The sequence below is a fragment of the Lygodium microphyllum genome, chromosome 14, assembly GCF_053477565.2.
Source record: "Lygodium microphyllum isolate KBCC chromosome 14, Lygodium_microphyllum_v1.1.10, whole genome shotgun sequence".
NCBI classification, from domain to species: domain Eukaryota; kingdom Viridiplantae; phylum Streptophyta; class Polypodiopsida; order Schizaeales; family Lygodiaceae; genus Lygodium; species Lygodium microphyllum.
This window is the reverse complement of record NC_141148.1, coordinates 72,642,169-72,661,061: the sequence shown is the minus strand read 5'-3', so window position 1 is coordinate 72,661,061 and position 18,893 is coordinate 72,642,169.

Genomic DNA, 18,893 nt, shown 5'->3' with positions numbered 1-18,893 from the left:
AAGATTTAAGAACTTGATGTTATGCAATTCACATGCAATCATTAGTTACAATTTAGGTTGTGATAAGCGGTAGAAGAAGGATTAAATCAACCATGTATTCATTAGCATCTGGTCACAAAAGAATGATACATCCATGCATAGAAGCTCTTTTATCAAAGTTTGAAATTGGGAAAGGATGCATTTTTCATTAAAAAACTAAAGCCTTGAATTTGATGCATATACGTGGGATTTACAAGGAGTAGTTTTGAATGTCAACTAATACCATTTAGGGCAAGGCAAAGAAAGGATCATTGTAGATCTTATAGCTGAAGGAAAGGGTCTATGGTCTTGAAATCGCATATTTGCATGGAATGATACATCGCATTCATCTTGCAATTACTTGCATCTTTTAGGTAAAAATACTTGCTAATTTAGAAGAAAGTATTTGCATCTTTAAAAGGGATGATCATCTCTAATCGTGGGTTAGTTAAATCAACTAAGTAATTCGCATGTAGTTGAGTAGCTCACATGAAAATCATAAAGGTACAATTAGATTGCATATGACGATCACCTCAAAGTACTAGGTAGGGTTAAGTTACGTCTAGTATCGCAATTGGGATGCCGATTTAAGACTTTCAATCCCAAAGATCCTACCCACATTCTTGAAAATGTTAAGGTTATCTAAACGCCCATGCAAGAATGATCTACTATTCTCACCCTAAGGATCAATTGACCAAATACTAAACCTTCGTATGAATTTAGGATCCCTAGGGCCAAAGCATTATCGACCTAGTAGGGTTAGGGTTGGATTGAGTCAATAGGACTCCCAAACCCTATATCTTGGTCAAATGTATTCTTGACCAAGGAATACCGTGTGATGGGAGAAATAATCCCACAAGTTAGGTGCGACATTTATCTCGTGCAACAAGTTGCAACGTCACATGGTTTTGTGCCTAGATCAAAATAGTATTGCCACTCCTTAAAACAAGGTTGGCGAGTTCTAAGTACAAGTCTAATTTTTTAGAGGATGAGTAGTCATCTTGCTACATCACCCTTCCTTGGGGATGATTTGCCAAGTTAGGGGAGTTACGAATTTGCAAAGAAAGAAGTTAACCAACTAAGTTAGGGCGACGAGGTTGCTCAGGATTTATTGACCTTAATATAAGGAAACCTAAGGTATTGACAATTTGGGTCAACAGGGTATAAACCCTATCTCAAGGAAAAAAGGGTAAACAAGCAACTCAACTTATGAAACCCTTGGAATCTTGCCAAGTCATGATTGATCCCGGATCGAATGCTGGATGTATTCGGAGAGAAGGAATTATACCTTAGCAATTGGCCGTACAAAGGACCACTAGAATGCTCATGATTGTACACTTAGGAGCACTATTTTTACTTCTTTGCTCAAGGAACTAATGCCGGAAAAAGAACTAATGCTTTAGGTTGAAAGCCTGGAGGGAGAGGTAATACTAGTTACCTCCGACTATCTGCTTGACCCTATCCAAGGGGGTTGCTAGCCGTGCCAGGTACCTGGACCAAACTCGCCGCGAGAGCTCTCTCCGTGGGTGCTACTTGGAGCATGAGGACGCTTGGGTGCCAATAGGGGCTCTGGCCGTAAATCCATTGCCTCCGGATCCTACACAAGAGGCCGATGTGACTCGAGATGGGATCTCGAGGTCTGCATACTAGTTAACGGGCGGAACTTTGAATAGCGATCCCTAAGGATTGCTAGAATAGGCTTCAGGCTGGATATTGATGTATTCCACTGATAAATAAAGATCAAATGTTGAAAAGGAACTTGCTTGACGTTTTTCTGTGTCAGTGCTTAGGTTACTTGAAGGAACCAGTGATTAATTGGTTAATTAAGGAAGTTGTTTTTGCTTGTCAAATTGAATGTGGTAGGCAATTAGATAACTAAAGAAACCCGAGGAAAGTGCGGTGGACGTGACTCTGGGTCCCTTCTACGGAAGGGTGGTCCCGGTTGGCCGGGAACTTTTCTCAAAGGAATTGACAGTGAGGTAACAATGACCTAGAATCTAGAGCTAGAGTCCCGATTTATGCTTTTTAGGGAAACGGAATGGGACTATGCCTTATGGCCAGAGAGGTCGAGCTTCACATTCCTCTTGTTTCCCATTCTCCTTGAACCAAGTGCAATATAAATCCGCTTCGACCCTGATGTTTTTGCGTAAAGTAGTTCATCTAGGTCTTGACGTTAGCTACAATTCTAGAAACTTGACCATTAGGAAAACCCTAATTCAGGTCGGTCCTAAGTGGGAATGACTGGAATGCTTCTGCTTCATGGCACACTCGGAAAGACCTAGATCGCAAACCCCGTGTCATTCCTTGGGAGTGCCGGGCGGCGCTTTCTAGACTCACTTCCGGATGGGCTGCTAAGACGTGTCCTACAAGTGGACAGAGGGACACGTTACAGTTGGTATCAGAGCAAACCAATGAAATCTAAAATTTACAGGAAACTTAATAAGGGGAAGTAGAGCAATGTTGCTAATAAGAACATTTCCTTACTTACTTATCGATGCTGGCCTGTAGAGTCGCGAAGCATGGAAAAAATTCTTGGTGTTCCAGCTTATGTTTATGACTACAATGCGTGCTTCAGATTATCGACGGAGGCTAGGTATGATGAATATCCTAGATCGCATCTACAATCCTTCACCCCTGTACGTGCAACGAAGATGGACGGGTGAATCAGGAATATTACATAGTGGCCCACTGACTTGCGTACCTTAGGACCAACTTGAAGAGAATCAAGTGGATGGAGGACTTAAAGATCGTGAAGTTGTTCATCTTTGTTGAGGCTCATGCAAATGCAACCCTACATGTCAACGGTCGAAAGGTCAAGAAGAATAAGTACTTGTATGGGGAAGTGACTTGAATAATCCCTGTCGACAGAATCAAGGTGTTGGGATGTTATGAGAAGAACGGGTATCAAAGGAAGGGTTACCCCAAGCTTCCTATGACCTATCGATTCTTGAAAATCTATGACCACTCTCCATATTATTTCTCAATTCACGTAGCCGAATGTAACACAATCTTATTTTCCCCGAATTGATGTGCTAATGAGCTTGTTCTACCTTCTAAAATAAATGTACTTGAACAGGCTATGCCCATATGAATGAAATAGACTTTTTATCACTGTCTGTGATGGCTGTAAGTGTTGGTAAAGGAGTTAAGTGATTAGGTCTTTTGGCTAAAAGCTGAACTCGGCATATTAATGTAATGAGAGAAACGTTTAGCAAGTTTTTAACGTAAAGAATCTTTTTGCCCAGGCACAACCTCAAGTGCAGATTCCTAGTCTGATCCCTGCACTAAATACGACTGTAATTCAAGAGAAGAAGTTCCTTCTCAAGCAAATCATACCACCTGAATTCAATGGTAAGGGAAGGACCATCCAATCTGACGCCGATGTTTGGATTCAATCCATGGAGGATTATTTCGAAGCAGTAGGTACTGCACCCACTAACCAAGCGATGCTCGCCAAACTAAAGCTTACTGGCGAAGCAAGACTTTGGTGGAAGCAATGGTGCAGAGACCAAGGGATCTCGAAAGGGATAGTTACTTAGGAGAATCTTAAAAGAGCTGTGTGAGGGAGATATCTACCACCTACCTACCACATGCAAAAGATGAACGAATTCTATGAATTAAAGCAAATTGGACTATCCCTGGATGCTTACTATTCAAAGTTCGTCTCTCTCTTAAAGTACACATCACAAATGGATATGACACAATAGGTGTCAAAGTTTTGTGCTGGGTTAAATCCACCCATTAGCACTTGCTTGGAATAAATGCATCCAATGGACCTACAGGATGCACTCATTCGAGCTGCACCCATAATATAGGAGGTGCAGACCAAGCCAAGGAATAATAGGACTTGGCCTTACAGGGATCAGAACAAGGAAATGTATAAGTCTCAGTCCAAGAGAGTGTAGGGCCAAAACCAAGGACAAAGGAAGAAGGCTAGGGCAAACAAGGTAATGGCCGCAATCTCCGTTGCTTTCATTGCAACGAGCCCGGTCACTTTAAAAGGCAGTGTCCCAAGCTTAGTAGAGGACAATGTCAAGGGCCATTGCAAGGAGCCACCCATGGCCAAGGATCCACCAAGGCCAAAGGGAGAACCACCAGTGTTGCCAATAAGGAGTTGGGTGACAAAGAAGACCCAACCATGGAAGCTGACATTGAGAGGGCAATGGTTCATGCCGCCCTTCACAAGAAAGGCCCAAATCGCCAATTCTCAATGATTCAAACCCCTTCAGATTACCAAGGTAAAAGCTTCAAAACCTTGATTGATTGTGGCAGTACTCATTCCTTCATTTCACGAGTCTATGCAAGAAGATTAGGAATAGCCACAAAAGATGCACCTACCTTACTTGTGGAATTAGAAAATGGTTGTGAGGTCTCTTGTACCAAGAAAATTGCTAAGGTGAAATTCCTATTGGGAGGAAAGTCGACTTCAATCAGATTTAGGGTAATGAACCTAGGTTTCCACCAATGTTTGCTCGGTATAGGTTGGATAATACCCAATGACGCCCACATTCACTGTGGAAACGGTCAAGTCTCCTTTCAAAATTGTGAAGGGGAACTAGTTACAACTCAAGGAGAGGCTAGCAAGACAAAAATTCAACTGGCCAAAGCAACACGGATCATGAAAGGAGTTAGGAAAGGCTTATCTGTCTATTTAATTAAACTAAATAAGCTAGATCAGAATGAGGAATCTAGGGAAGAACCTTCATGGTTAAAGGAATACGCAAACGTATTTCCTGAAGAGCTGATAGAATTTCCTCCTCAAAGGGAAGTCGATCACGAAATCAAGCTAGTGCAAGGAGTTGCACCAATCACAAAGAGACCATATAGGATGTCCATCTCGGAAGCGATTGAGTTGAAGGAGCAACTTAAGCAACTATTAGACCAAGGCTACATCCGTCCTAGCAGTTCACCATGGGGAGCTCAAGTGCTATTCCAGAAGAAGAAAGATGGAACGCTTCGACTATGCATTGACTATAGAGGGTTGAATCAATCAACCATTAAGAACAAATACCCCATTCCAAGAATAGATGAACTTGTTGACTGTCTTCAAGGTGTGAAGATCTTCTCTAAGATTGATCTCAGGTTTGGATATTATCAGATAAGGATCAAGGAAGAAGATATTCCAAAGACTGTATTCAGCACAAGGTATGGACACTTTGAATTCCTAGTCATGTCATTCCGACTGACAAATGCCCCTGCTACCTTCAACAAGCTAATGCAGGATATCTTTAGGCCCTATTTTGATAAATTTGTACTCGTCTTCTTTGACGATACCCTAGTCTAATCCAAACATGAAGAAGATCATGAACCCTATCTTTGCATTGTTCTTGAAACAATGAAAGCATACAAGCTTTATGCCAAGAAGAAGAAGTGCGCATTTTTCAAGCGACATCTGGGATTCATTGTATCAACGGAAGGAATTTCAGTAGATCCGGCCAAGGTCAGAGACATTCTGGAGTGGCCAACACCAACTTCTGTCAAAGAAATACGTAGTTTTCTTGGATTGACAAGATGGTACATGGTCTTTATAAAAAACTATGCCTTGATTGCAGCACATTTGACTGATCTACTAAAGAAGCAAGTATCAATTTTATGGTCACCTGCTGAAAAGTCCAACTTTGATAAATTAAAGCAAAGCTTGGTATCAACACCCATCTTGAAAGTTCCAGATCTTAGTAAGAAGTTTGAAGTGATAACTAATGCTAGCGCCCTTGCCTTAGGATGTGTGCTTATGCAAGAAGGTTATCCTGTAGCATACTCTTCAAGGAAATTGAAGATCCATGAAAGGAACTATGCCACCCACGATCTGGAGTTGTTGGCTGCATCCATGCTCTCAAACTTTGGAGACACTACTTGCTGGGTAATAAATTTACCTTAGTGATGGATCACAAATGTCTTAAATAGATTTTCATACAGAATGAACTCAAAATGAGGCAGCACTGATGGATTGAAGTGCTGGAAGAATATGACTTTGAAATCAAATACCGGCATGGAAAGGAGAATGTAGTTGCCGATGCACTCAGTCGCAAGGCATTTTTGAATTCCCTGATTTTGCAAGATCCATCAATAGCAAGATCTCTAGCCACAAAGGTATCCATCCCAAACAACCCAATTCTTGAGCTAGCTAGAGAAAAGGCATGCCATGACCCAACCTATCAGAAATTGCTAAGGGAGATCCCCCATCAAAGATCAAGACCCGAAGCGACAAACAAAGTATCAAGAATTCTCTATCAATAATGGACTTGTCTACTATAGGACGAGATTATGTATACCGGCAAGCCAATCACTCAAGTAGAAGATACTTTGGGAAGCCCATGACTCCCCTTTCTCAGGACATCTTGGCTATGCCAAGACCCTTAATGCACTCAGGAAGAGCTATCATTGGAATAGGCTCAAAGGTGACGTTCTCAAATATGTCACGGAATGTTTGTCTTGTCAACGCATTAAGGCCGAACGTGTCAAAATGCCAGGGAAATTGCAACCACTTGACATTCTCCAAATGAAATGGGAATTCATTAGTATGGACTTTGTTATTGGCGTGCCCCAAGTTCAGGGAGGATACAACTCCATTATGGTCGTGGTGGATATACAAAACCAAGGTTGCACATCTTATCCCTATTAAGACAAACTATAAAGCCTCAAACATCGCAAGGTTATTAATCAAGGAGATTTTCAAACTACATGGGTTACCCAAAAGAATCATTAGTGGTCGTGACTCTCTCTTCACATCACACTTCTGAAGGGCTATCTTCGAGGCCATTCGGACTCAACTCTATTTCAGTACACCTTATCATCCCTAAAGTGATGGTCAAACAGAACCAGTCAACCAAGTCATTGAAGATATGCTTCCTACCAACAAATCGTTCAGATGACCCCTTTTCAAGCATTGTATGGGCACGATTGTCGTACTCCTTTAAACTTTTCGGATCCAACCTTGAGGGTTGAAGCTTCAAAGCAGATGCTGGAAGACATGGATGACAAAATCAAGTCAATAAGACAAGACATCCAAGCCACCAAGGACACAAAGAAGGCTTACATGGACTTAAAACATCAAGACAGATCCTTCGTTGAAGGTGATATGGTCTTCATTCGCATACGTCCAAAGAAGGGTTCCCTATCCTTGGGTGAATGCAAAAAGATAAGTCCAAGGTATTGTGGACCCTACAAGATTCTCAAGTTCCTAGGTCCCAATGGTTACAGACTTCAAATCCTTGAAAACCTAAAGGTTCATAATGTATTCCATATCAGTCTATTGAAAAAGTATGTGCCTAACCCTAGTCATGTGCTTGATGATCAACAAGTTGTAATGCCTAGCCAAGGAGTCCTTGAGCTACGGCTTGACAAGATCTTAGATGTTAGGGAGAGGCATTTGAGATCCAAGACCTTGAGAGAATACCTCATCTAGTGGAAAGATTATCCCAAAGAGGATGCCACTTGGATGGATGAAAGTACTCTCAACCAACAATACCCCCAGATCTTCATGAGAGGAGGACATCTCGATTCCTCTAAGGGGGAGAGAATTTAATATTTTCGTAATGAAATATTAAATGACCCTAGACCCCTCACACCCCATGCAAAAAGCAACCCAAATTAATCTCCCACAACGATAAAAGTTGATGGCTAAGTGCTTCCTCTGTGTGCATCAATGAACTCCAGCCCGCGTTGAGCATAAGAGACTGTGGCTTGAAAACCGCGAGCCACTGTAGGCCTACACGCGAACACCCCTTCAAGGGGGAAAAAGAGATAATGGATAAATTTTTGGCAATTTTTTTAAATTAAAACTCCCCTCCCCTTCAATCGTTGCATGGCGGGGAGGGGGAGAGTGAGTATGAGTATTAGAAGGAGCTTGAGCGGTGGAGGAGCATGGGGAGGGGAACATGCCGCCCGCCACTTGTGTGGCTACCCCTCTTCCACACTATATATGACCCCCCCTCCCCAAGCTTGAAGAGGAGAGAGGAGGAGGACTGGACCGTGCTATTGCTACCCGCCGTGGAGATCGTGCTACCCACCACGCTGCCACGTCACCTGGGAGCCTGCCGCCATCGCCAGGCTACTTCCGCCTCCACCTTCCCCATCATTATCAACATCATAATCATCATCATTGTCGTCTTCACCTCCATCTTCATCATCTTTCCAATCATTTTCTCTCTCCACGTCATCAGCCTATGGACAGAATCTTAGAAGCTTCCATTAAGGTTTTCATAGGCCTTATTCACCCGCATGCCTTCTCGGGTTCCTTAAAACCGTGATCGCAAGGCCTCTGTCCTGCACAGAAGGGGAGATCTTAGACTGAGAGACTTTGAAATGCATGAGTAAACCAAGGCAGAGTTGCTGCGACAAAATTCAGTGCATAAATGGCTCCTAAGAAAAAGGGGAGAGGAGCACACGCGGGAGCTTCCACCCCGATTACGCGAGTTGACAACTTCCTGGTTCTTAATGCCTAGGTTGAGATAAATTTCCTACATGAAAAGGATGCACTAGGCATGTCTAATTTCTTGTAGGCAAGTTTAAATACATTGGAAAATTTATTTTGCTTGCCTGATTTACAAAATTTAGTTGCACGTCGTGCATTTGCAATTGTTTGCACTTCCGTGGTCAAGTTGCAATTCTAAACGTATGATGCTTACGTTAAAATACAAAATTGTGCATCTCCCAAAGGAAAAGATTTAAGAACTTGATGTTATGCAATTTGCATGCAATCATTAGTTACAATTTAGGTTGCGATAAGTGGTAGAAGAAGGATTAAATCAACCATGTATTCATTAGCATCTGGTCACAAAAGTATTTAAAGAGGAGAGAGAGACAAGGAAAACACCATATCCATGAGCCTTCAGGCTCTCAAAATCACTTCTTCATGTTCCACGCTCTAAAACTAAAAAGCACACAATACAAAGATAAAGTGACCTAGTGTAAGTGTAGACTAGACAGACCAGGTCACTAATTGACTACTAACCTGACTTATTTAATGTAGTCACATGTAGATAGTTGCACACTCTAGCTGTCATAGATGTCGGTCATAGATAAAGACACACTGACGGTGAGCTTGATTTCTAACACTCCCCCTCAAGCTCAAAACAAAACTCAAATCATCAGCATCACTCCAAGTAGCTATCTAAAGTGAATGAACTTATCTTTACCAAGTAATTTGGTAAAGATGTCTGCTACCTGGTCTTCAGTCTTCACATGCTCTAAGTCAATCTGATCTACTAAAACCATTTCTCTAATGAAATGGTAGTGAACCTCAATGTGTTTTGATTTTGCATGATAAACAGGATTGCTTGCTAACATGACACTGCTCAAATTTTCATAGTACAACTTGACTTTGCTTTCCACGTGTACTCACAAGTCATTCAGCAACTTCTATAACCACTTAGCTTCACAGGCCGCTAAGGCCGCACCACAATACTCTGCTTCCATACTGGACAATGCAACTGTAGGCCGTTTCTTACTCTGCCAACTGATCATGCTACTACCCAATCCAAATGCATAGCCGTTGGTTGACTTCCTGTCATACATGCAACCAACCCAATCAGCATCAGTGTACCCCATCAAGTCAAGGGGTTTCCCATATGCATAAAATAGCCCATGATCTGTGGTACTCTTTACATATCTCAGAATTATCTTGACTGCATCCAAGTGTGGTTTGCGAGGCTTCTGCATGAACTGACTGATCAGCCCCACAACATAACTCAAGTCAGGTCTAGTAATCATGAGATAGATCAAGCTGCCTACCATCTGTCTGTACATAGTAACATTCTCAATCTCTGTCTCAACATCAATCTGTAGCTTGACATTCTGCTCTAAAGGTGTATCCATAGGCTTGCAATCAGCCATACTATATTTCTGTAACGTGTCATGAGCATACTACTTCTGTAGCAGCCATATGCCTTGAGGTGTAGAGACAACCTCAATCCCCAAAAAATAATTTAGCTCTCCAAGGTCCTTGACCTTAAACTCAGCCTGTAAACATGTATTTATTTTAGCAATCCCATTTTCATCATCTCCTATAATGATTAAGTCATCAACATAAACAACTAGGAAAACATAGCCACTATCTGTCTTCTTCACAAACAGACTATGATTAGCATCTCCCAATCGGAAACCATGTTACTGCAAATAACTGCTGATGCGAGCATTCCATGCTCTGGGTGCATGTTTCAGCCCATATAATGCCTTTTTCAGCCAACATACATGTGTTGGAAATTCTGGATGTACATAGCCTTCAAGCTGTTCCATGTAAACCTCTTCTTGTAATTCTCCATTGAGAAACACATTCTTTACGTCCATCTGCCATAGTTTCCAGCCTCTAGCTGCTGCCAAAGCAATCACAGTTCTAAGTGTAGCCATCTTTGCTACAGGGCTGAAAGTCTCCTCATAATCAAGACCATACTGTTTCGCATACCCTTTTGCAACCAGCCTGGCCTTATATCTTTCCAATGATCCATCTGATTTACATTTTACCTTATATACCCACTTGCATCCAATAGGTGTTTTGCCCTTAGCAACTGTACCAAATCCCATGTACCATTTTCAGCTAAAGCTGAATATTCCTCATCCATAGCAGCACGCCAATTCTCATCTGCAACTGCCTCATCAAACTTACTTGGTTCTCTAAAACCTGTTACTTTCGTCATATAAGCATAATGACGGGTTGAATATCCAGTGTAAGTATATCTATCAACAGGTCATCTAACCCTCTCTGATCTCTTGAGATGTGGCTCACTGTGAGCTTGCCTCTCATGAGGCGGCACATAACGGCTCTGCCTAGCACCTGGCGTCATAATAGATGGAATCCCCAATTCACTGTCTAAGCTGTCACTTCTACATGAATCATAACCTGCAGTGAGTGGACCTATTACATCTTCAAAAACCTTTTATTTTCCTTTATCTGTTCTCCCCCTCACTGACATATCCGTGTCAATGGATGCAGTAGTGCAACTTCGCAATCGTCTTGTCCAAGGACTCACTATAGATGATACATCACTGTCTGACCACTCATGGAAGTTCTCTCTACAGGAGTATTTTTAGCATGACTCATACTGGGTGAGCCATCAGTAGGCACTGCAACAGGATTCCCATACCAGGATGCTAACTCATCAAATACCACATCTCTGCTTATGAGTGTCTCATGAGAAGAAGGTACATAACACTTAAAAGCTTTCCATTCCTGTGCATATCCTATAAATACACTTTTCACTGCCTTAGGATCCAATTTCTTCCTCTTCTCATCCGGTATATGCACATATGCAATGCTGCCAAATACCTTCAAGTGCGAAATATCAGGTTTATGACCATACATCCGTTCATATGCAGTGACATCATAAATCCCTACTGTAGGGGTTCGATTCAGCACATAGACTACAGTCATTACTGCTTCAGCCCAATAACCATTTGGCAGACATTTTTCATTCAGCATAGCTCTAGCTGACTCCATCAAAGCCCTATTTTTCCTCTCTACAACACCGTTTTGCTGCGATGTATAACTACATGTGAGCTGTCTTCTGATCCCATATTTAGCAAGATACCTATCAAAGTAATTTGAGACATATTCACCTCCTCCATTTGATCTCAAGCATGATATGTAACAGCCCAATTCATTTTCAGCATGCTTCTTGAAGTCTTTGAATGCATCAAACACATCATCCTTATGCTTCAAAATATAAAGCCAAGTGTACCTGCTGAAATCATTAATGAATGAGACATAATACCGTGCACCGCCAAAAGAAGCATTATGTGAAGAACCCGAAACATCAGAGTGCACCAATTGTAAAGGCCTAGTGCTGTTTTTTACATGTCTCATGAAAGGAAACCGTGCTTGCTTCCAAACTGACATGTAGGGCATACATGACCAAAATCATTATACTTGAATTTAGGTAATCCAAGTACTACTTCCTTCTGCTGCATAGATTTCAGCTTTTGTACATTGACATGTCCAATCCGCTTGTGCCAAATCTCTACATCCCGAATGGAACTCTCATCATGAGCAAACATGGCTTCCTTAAGACCCGGAATGGTCGCATCCAATGTAAACATCCTGCCATCCCTTCTACCCTTGGCAATTAACTTGCAGCCATTTCCATACTCCTCAATGAAACACCCATCTTTGTTAGACCTCACTTGCAAATTCTATTTTGCCATTTGACCCACAGAGAACAGATTCTTTGTTATGGTCGGTACATGTAATACATCACTTAGGCCTTTCTCTTGCCATCAAGCATAAGAGGAACAATCCCTTTATGCTTTATGTCATGTTGGGTGTCATCCCCAGTACATACATGACCATGTGTACCTGCAACCATCTCATCAAACCACTCTCCATGTGATGTCATGTGGTTTGACACTCCAAAGTCAATGTACCATCTGTCATCTCTATCATGTCTCGATGCATTTCTGGATACATGATGCATGGCAAAGAGTCTATCAACTATCTCATCATGAGCATCACTGGAAGATGCATAGTGCCCATGCTGTCTGCCCCTTTCCTTCATATATCCCTGCTTCTTGTAACAATCCTTTGCAATATGCCCATACCGGCCACAATAATGGCAATCCTTGTCCCTGTTGGACTGATCAGATAACTGCCATGAAACAGATCCACCACCTCTACCTTGGGGTGATCTCCCCCTGCCTCTAAACCCGCCAGATCCACGCTGGCCTTGTGTATTTGCACCATGCCAATTACTCTACTGCTGATGTTGTCCATAAGCATTACGAGTGTCACCATGACCTTTAAATGAACCACGACCTCTAGATCCTCTGCCACGCTGGCTAGAGTATAACACAGTGACTCTACTCTGAGATGCACTGGAACCTGTATTCAAACCAAGTTTGACTTCCTCATGCAGCAAAAAGGCAACTAACTCTTCCCAGCTAGGGAGCTCTTCTCTGACAGAAATGGAAGTGTAAAAAGCTTTGTACTCTTTGCCTAAGCCATTCAAGGCAACAACAATCATATCATCTTCTGATACACTTGAGCCAATGGTAGCAAGTTGATCAGCTATGGTCTTAATATCCGTGGTATACACATGGATGCTCTTGCCATTCCTAGACATGTTGTTGAACCGTTGTTTCAACTGGATCTTCCTTGCATGTGTCATGGTTCCATAATTTTTCATCAGTATGTCCCAAGCATCCTTCAGAGTCTCACATCCAGTGATTTGAATTATGATAGCATCGAATATACATTAAAAAAACCAATGCAGCACCCTGCATGCTCTTTCATTCCATAGCCTATAAGCTCTTTTCTGTTCATTTGTTGGATTGTGTGCAGGCAACTCAGGAGCAGCCTCATCTCCTGTACATATATCTCAATAACCTCTGCCAACCAGAAAGTTTTTCATTCTAAATTTCCATAATGCAAAGTTCTTGTTGTCCAACTTCTCTCCAACTATCTGAGTGATATTGTCAGTCCCATGTGCATTAGCCATGATGCAATAGACTATCTATCAAGTGCCTGACTCCCTGCAGACCAATAAGTATGATTGACCAAGTTTAGTCCGTAAGAGTTTATGATAGTTTTCTGCACTAAATTGCAGAAAAACAACAGGGTATTTCAGCCTACTGACACCCCAAAACAACCCACAAACAAGTGGTCTCAACTGTAGGTATAACTTTAATACATAAGCTATGTGTTTGCTTTAGCTTAAGCTTCTATAACCTCACTGCCAGGGTACATACATGCAGTCTAAAAATTGTAAACTATGAGTAACCAACAGCAATTTCAAGTCCAAAACGGAGTGGTAATCATGTCATACATGTTCAAAGATCTCCCAGGTAGCTACTAGTACATTTGGCAGTCAAGACATGAGCATAGAGGCACAGAACAGTTCATAACCAGCACATACAAGTGTCAACAAATTTAATTTCAGGTTGTAGTCAATCAAAATTCAGCATAACAAGCTCCAAGCAGCTCCAAAATGTCTTCCAATCATGTCATACATTTACTTTGTAGTGGTAAGTTTAATACATGAGCATCTGAGTAGGCATAGACAACCTGTCTTCAATGACCAATGGCATAAACTTCATGAACTGTTTGTAATTAACCAAGACAGTGTGACTACATTTACTTCAGCTTCAGAATTCAGTTTTCAATGATGCTCATTGCTTGCTTCAATCCTCCATACATTCAACATGTATAGGTCAGTTCATATAGATGATGGAACCCCCAAGATGACTTGCATTGCTTCAGTAATACACAATGCTTGTCGTTGACTGTGTATGATAATTTTCAGCCTATCAATGATTTTCAAATCTGAGTATTCTGAGCAAGAAATCTCGGCTCCAAGACATTTGATCCAATGTATACATGCTTTGACACATTCTTGTGCTCCAAATATGCCTTGTGAGTGTAGTACAAGGCTCCTGTATGTCAATAATGACTGAATGCATGCTGTACATTCATGTTTACAGTAGTTCAGAACTGATTACAGATCTGTGTCGGTTACTCTAGCTCATAACAAAGCTCCCACACAAGCATTTACCTCTTGTACACTTCAGATACCTTCAAGAGTGAGCATACATGCCCTATGAGTCTTGTCCAAGTGCCCCATTGAAGTTTGACAGGTTGCAGTCCACCCAGCTCAGTAGGCGCAGTTCACGCTGATTTCCAGATCTGGTTGACAACTAGTCCTCCTCATCATGAGGCTCAATGAGCACTTACATATGCTCAAAGATTCCCACCAAGGCTCCTAGAAAGGCCTCAACCACTGTGATAAAGCATAGAGTCCAAAATGAGCAAATGCATACCTTGACAGAGTAATGGTAGCCTGTTTTGTTTTCAAAAAACCTTGTTCTTCAACTGCTTCAAGTCTTCTTGACTCCCTCCTGCTCTAGAGAGCTCAACCTGGCAAGGCTCTGATACCATGTTTAAAGAGGAGAGAGAGACAGGGAAAACACCATATCCATGAGCCTTCGGGCTCTCAAAATCACTTCTTCATGTTCCACACTCTTAAACTGAAAAGCACACAATACAAAGATAAAGTGACCTAGTGTAAGTGTAGACTAGATAGACTAACTCTAGTCAGGTCAGTAGCTGACTACTAACCCGACTTATTTAATGTAGTCACATGTAGACAACTGCACACTCTAGCTGTCATAGATGTCGGTCATAGATAAAGACACACTAATGGTGAGCTTGATTTCTAACAAAAAGAATGATGCATCCATGCATAGAAGCTCTTTTAACAAAATTCAAAATTGGGAAAGGATGCATTTTTCATTAAAAGACTAAAGCCTTGAATTTGATGCATATACATGGGATTTACAAGGAGTAGTTCTGAATGTCAACTAATACCATTTAGGGCAAGGCAAATAAAGGATCATTGTAGATCTTATAACTACATAGAAGGAAAGGGTCTATGGTCTTGAAATCACATATTTGCATGGAATGATACATCACATTCATCTTGCAGTTACTTTCATATTTTAAGGAAAAGTACTTGCTAATTTAGAAGAAAGTATTTGCATATTTAAAAGGGATGATCATCTCTAATTGTGGGTTAGTTAAATCAACTAAGTAATTCGCGTATAGTTGAGTAGCTCACATGAAAATCATAAAGGTACTACTAGATTTCATATGACGATCACCTCAAAGTGCTAGATAGGGTTAAGTTACGCCTAGTATCACACTTGGGATGCCGATTTAAGACTTTCAATCCCAAAGATCCCACCCACATTCTCGAAAATGTTAGTTTATCTAAACGCCCATGCAAGAATGATCTAGGGTTCTCAACCTAAGGATCAATTGACCAAATACTGAACCTCTGTATGAATTTAGGATCCCTAGGGCCAAAGCATTATCGGCCTAGTAGGGTTAGGGTTGGATTGGGTTAATAGGACTCCCAAACCCTATATCTTGGTCAAAGGTATTCTTGACCAAGGAATACCCTGTGATGGGAGAAATAATCCCACAAGTTAGGTGCGACACTTATCTCGTGCAATAAGTTGCAATGTCACATGGTTTTGTGCCTAAATCAAAATAGTATTGCCACTCCTTAGAACAAGGTTGGCGAGTTCTAAGTACAAGTCTAATTTTCTAGAGGATGACTAGTCATCCTGCTACATCACCCTTCCTTGGGGCTAATTTGCCAAGTTAGGGGAGTTACGAATTTGCCAAGAAAGTAGTTAACAACCAAGTTAGGAAACCTAAGGTATTGACAATTTGGGTCAACAGTGTATAAACCCCAACCCAAGGAAAAAACGGTAAACAAGCAACTCAGTTTATGAAACCCTTAGGATCTTGCCGAATCGCGATTGATCCCGGATCGAATGTTGGATGTATTCGGAGAGATGGAATTATACCTTAGTAGTTGGCCGTACAAACGGCCACTAGAATGCTCGTGATTGTACACTTAGGAGCATTGTTTGTACTTCTTTACTCAAGGAACTAATGCTAGAAAAAAAACTAATGCTTTAGGTTGAAAGACTAGAGGGAGAGGCAGTACTAGTTACCTCCGACTGTCTACTTGACCCTATCAAAGGGAGTTGTTAGCCACACCGGGTACGTGGACTGAACCCGCCGCGAGAGGTCTCTTTGTGGGTGCTACTTGGAGCAGGAGGACACTTGGGTGCCACTGAGGGCTCTAGCTATAAATCCCTTGCCTCCGGATCTTGCACAAGAGGCCGATGTGACTCGAGATGGGATCTCGAGGCCTACATACTAGTTAACGGGCGGAACTTGGAATAGCAATCCCTGAGGATTGCTGGAATAGCCTTCGGGCTGGATATTGATGTATTCCAAAGACTGATAAATAAAGATCAAATGTTGAAAAGGAACTTGCTTGAAATTTTTTTTCTGTGTCAGTGCTTAAGTTATGTGAAGGAACTAGTGATTAATTGGTTAATTAAGGAAGCTATTTTTGCTTGTCAAACTAAATGTGGTAGGTAATTAGATAACTAAAGCAACCCGAGGAAAGTGCGATGGATGTGACCCTATGTCCATCATACGGAAGGGTGGTCCTAGTTGGCCGGGAACTTTTCTCAAAGGAATTGACAATGAGGTAACAATGACCTAGAATCTAGAGCCAGAGTCCCAATTTATGCTGTTTTAGGGGAATGGAATGGGACTATGCCTTACGGGTAGAGAGGTCGAGCTTTGCATCCCTCTCGTTTTCCATTCTCCTTGGACCAAGTGTAGTATAAATCCCCTTCGACCTTGATGTTTCTGCGTAAAGTAGCTCGTCTATTAGGGCTCGACGCTAGCTACCATTCTAGGAACTTGACCATTAGGAAAACCTTGATTCAAGTCGGTCCTAAGCGGGAACGGCCAGAATGCTTCTGCTTCATGGCAGACTTGGGAAGACCTAGATCACAAATCCCGTGTCATTCCTTGGGAGTGCCAGGTGGCGCTTTCTAGACTCACTTCACGATGGGCTACTAAGACGTGTCCCACAAGTGGACAGAGGGACACGTTACACGCATATCAGATATAGTGTTGCCAAATCGCTAAATACAGTAAAGATATAGTGCATTGGCCCATGTACAATTGATCACTGATGTGTGCATGATTGCGCATTGAATTTATCCTTAACAAAAGTACTTTCAAAATTAGAAACTTGAAAATATGCACAATGCAAATCATGGTAAAATAGAATAACAAATATCAGATTTGGCATTATGAAACCATAAAATACATGGTAGATAGTGCATTGCACTAAGTACAACTAGAGCTATGCAAAATTTAGCTCCATTTTGTGGACCACTACTATGAAATACTTGAAGGTCTACTGGAAAGATAAACCAAAACTAAGCTCCTTACAATCTACAACTAAACTTGAGCTAAAAACATAGATCCAATTACAAGGTAGCTTCTCAAAGCATATTGTTGACTTTAAGATTAAATGCATCCTTGTTGTTGTGGATCCTGCGAATAAGAACCATATCTATGGGCTTAATAGTGATATGTCTGGCATGAATGGCTAAAACTTGAGAATTACCCATTAGATCAATCAAGTAACTTTCAGCTGCTTCTTGGAGAGCAAGCAAGGCTTGGCTTGACCATTGCCCCACATTCCTTGCCTAATTCCTTGAAAAGAACTTGTGACAATGCCCTAACTACAGATCTTGCAGTATTTCTTGCACCAACCTAGAGAATGGTGCCTTAGGAATAATCAAGTGGGCACTCTTCTAGAATTTCCTTATCTCACGTAGTGCAACTGTGCCTAGTCTCCATCTTCACTTCTTATGTGTTGGAGGACATGTATTACCAGATGGAGCAGTAGTGGGAGGAGGAGCAACTCGAGCACGTGGACCACCATTCTTGGATAGTGGCAAACCATCATTATTGACCACACTAGGGCCACCATTGTTGGACATAGTAGCACCACCATTATTAGCTATAGTAGGGCCATCGTTGTCAATCACCAAGGGACCTTTGTCACTCACAGTATGCTCACTAGATTGAGAAGAGTGTTGAGCTCTTGCTCTTGCATGTGCCTTCTTGATAGGAAGCTTGGAACGTGCCATGGTTTTGATAATGAAGGATAGAAAGGTGAAGGGTAGAGTGAAGAGTAATGGGAAAAAATGAAAGGAGAGACTTGACTTAAGTACAAAACTTTTAAATTTATTGTAGTGTAAATGAACTTTAAAATTAAAAATCATAATTCAAAATCGACTTTGAAAAACATAGTGATAAACCTTTGAAATTTTAAATAAAATTTGCAAGGCATCTCATGTTAAAGATAGGAGTATTGATGTGTCATATCCTGGGTACCTATGCTCTCTCGTGGACTCTAAATGCATCAAAAGTATTATGTTTATCTAGGTCTCCATTTCTTTCCATCTCTCTTTTGGGTTGCCAACCATTCTGTGTGGCGTTGTCTAGCTGTGTTGTTCTCATATTTGCTTTCCTCACTTCATATATTTCCCTACTTATAAAT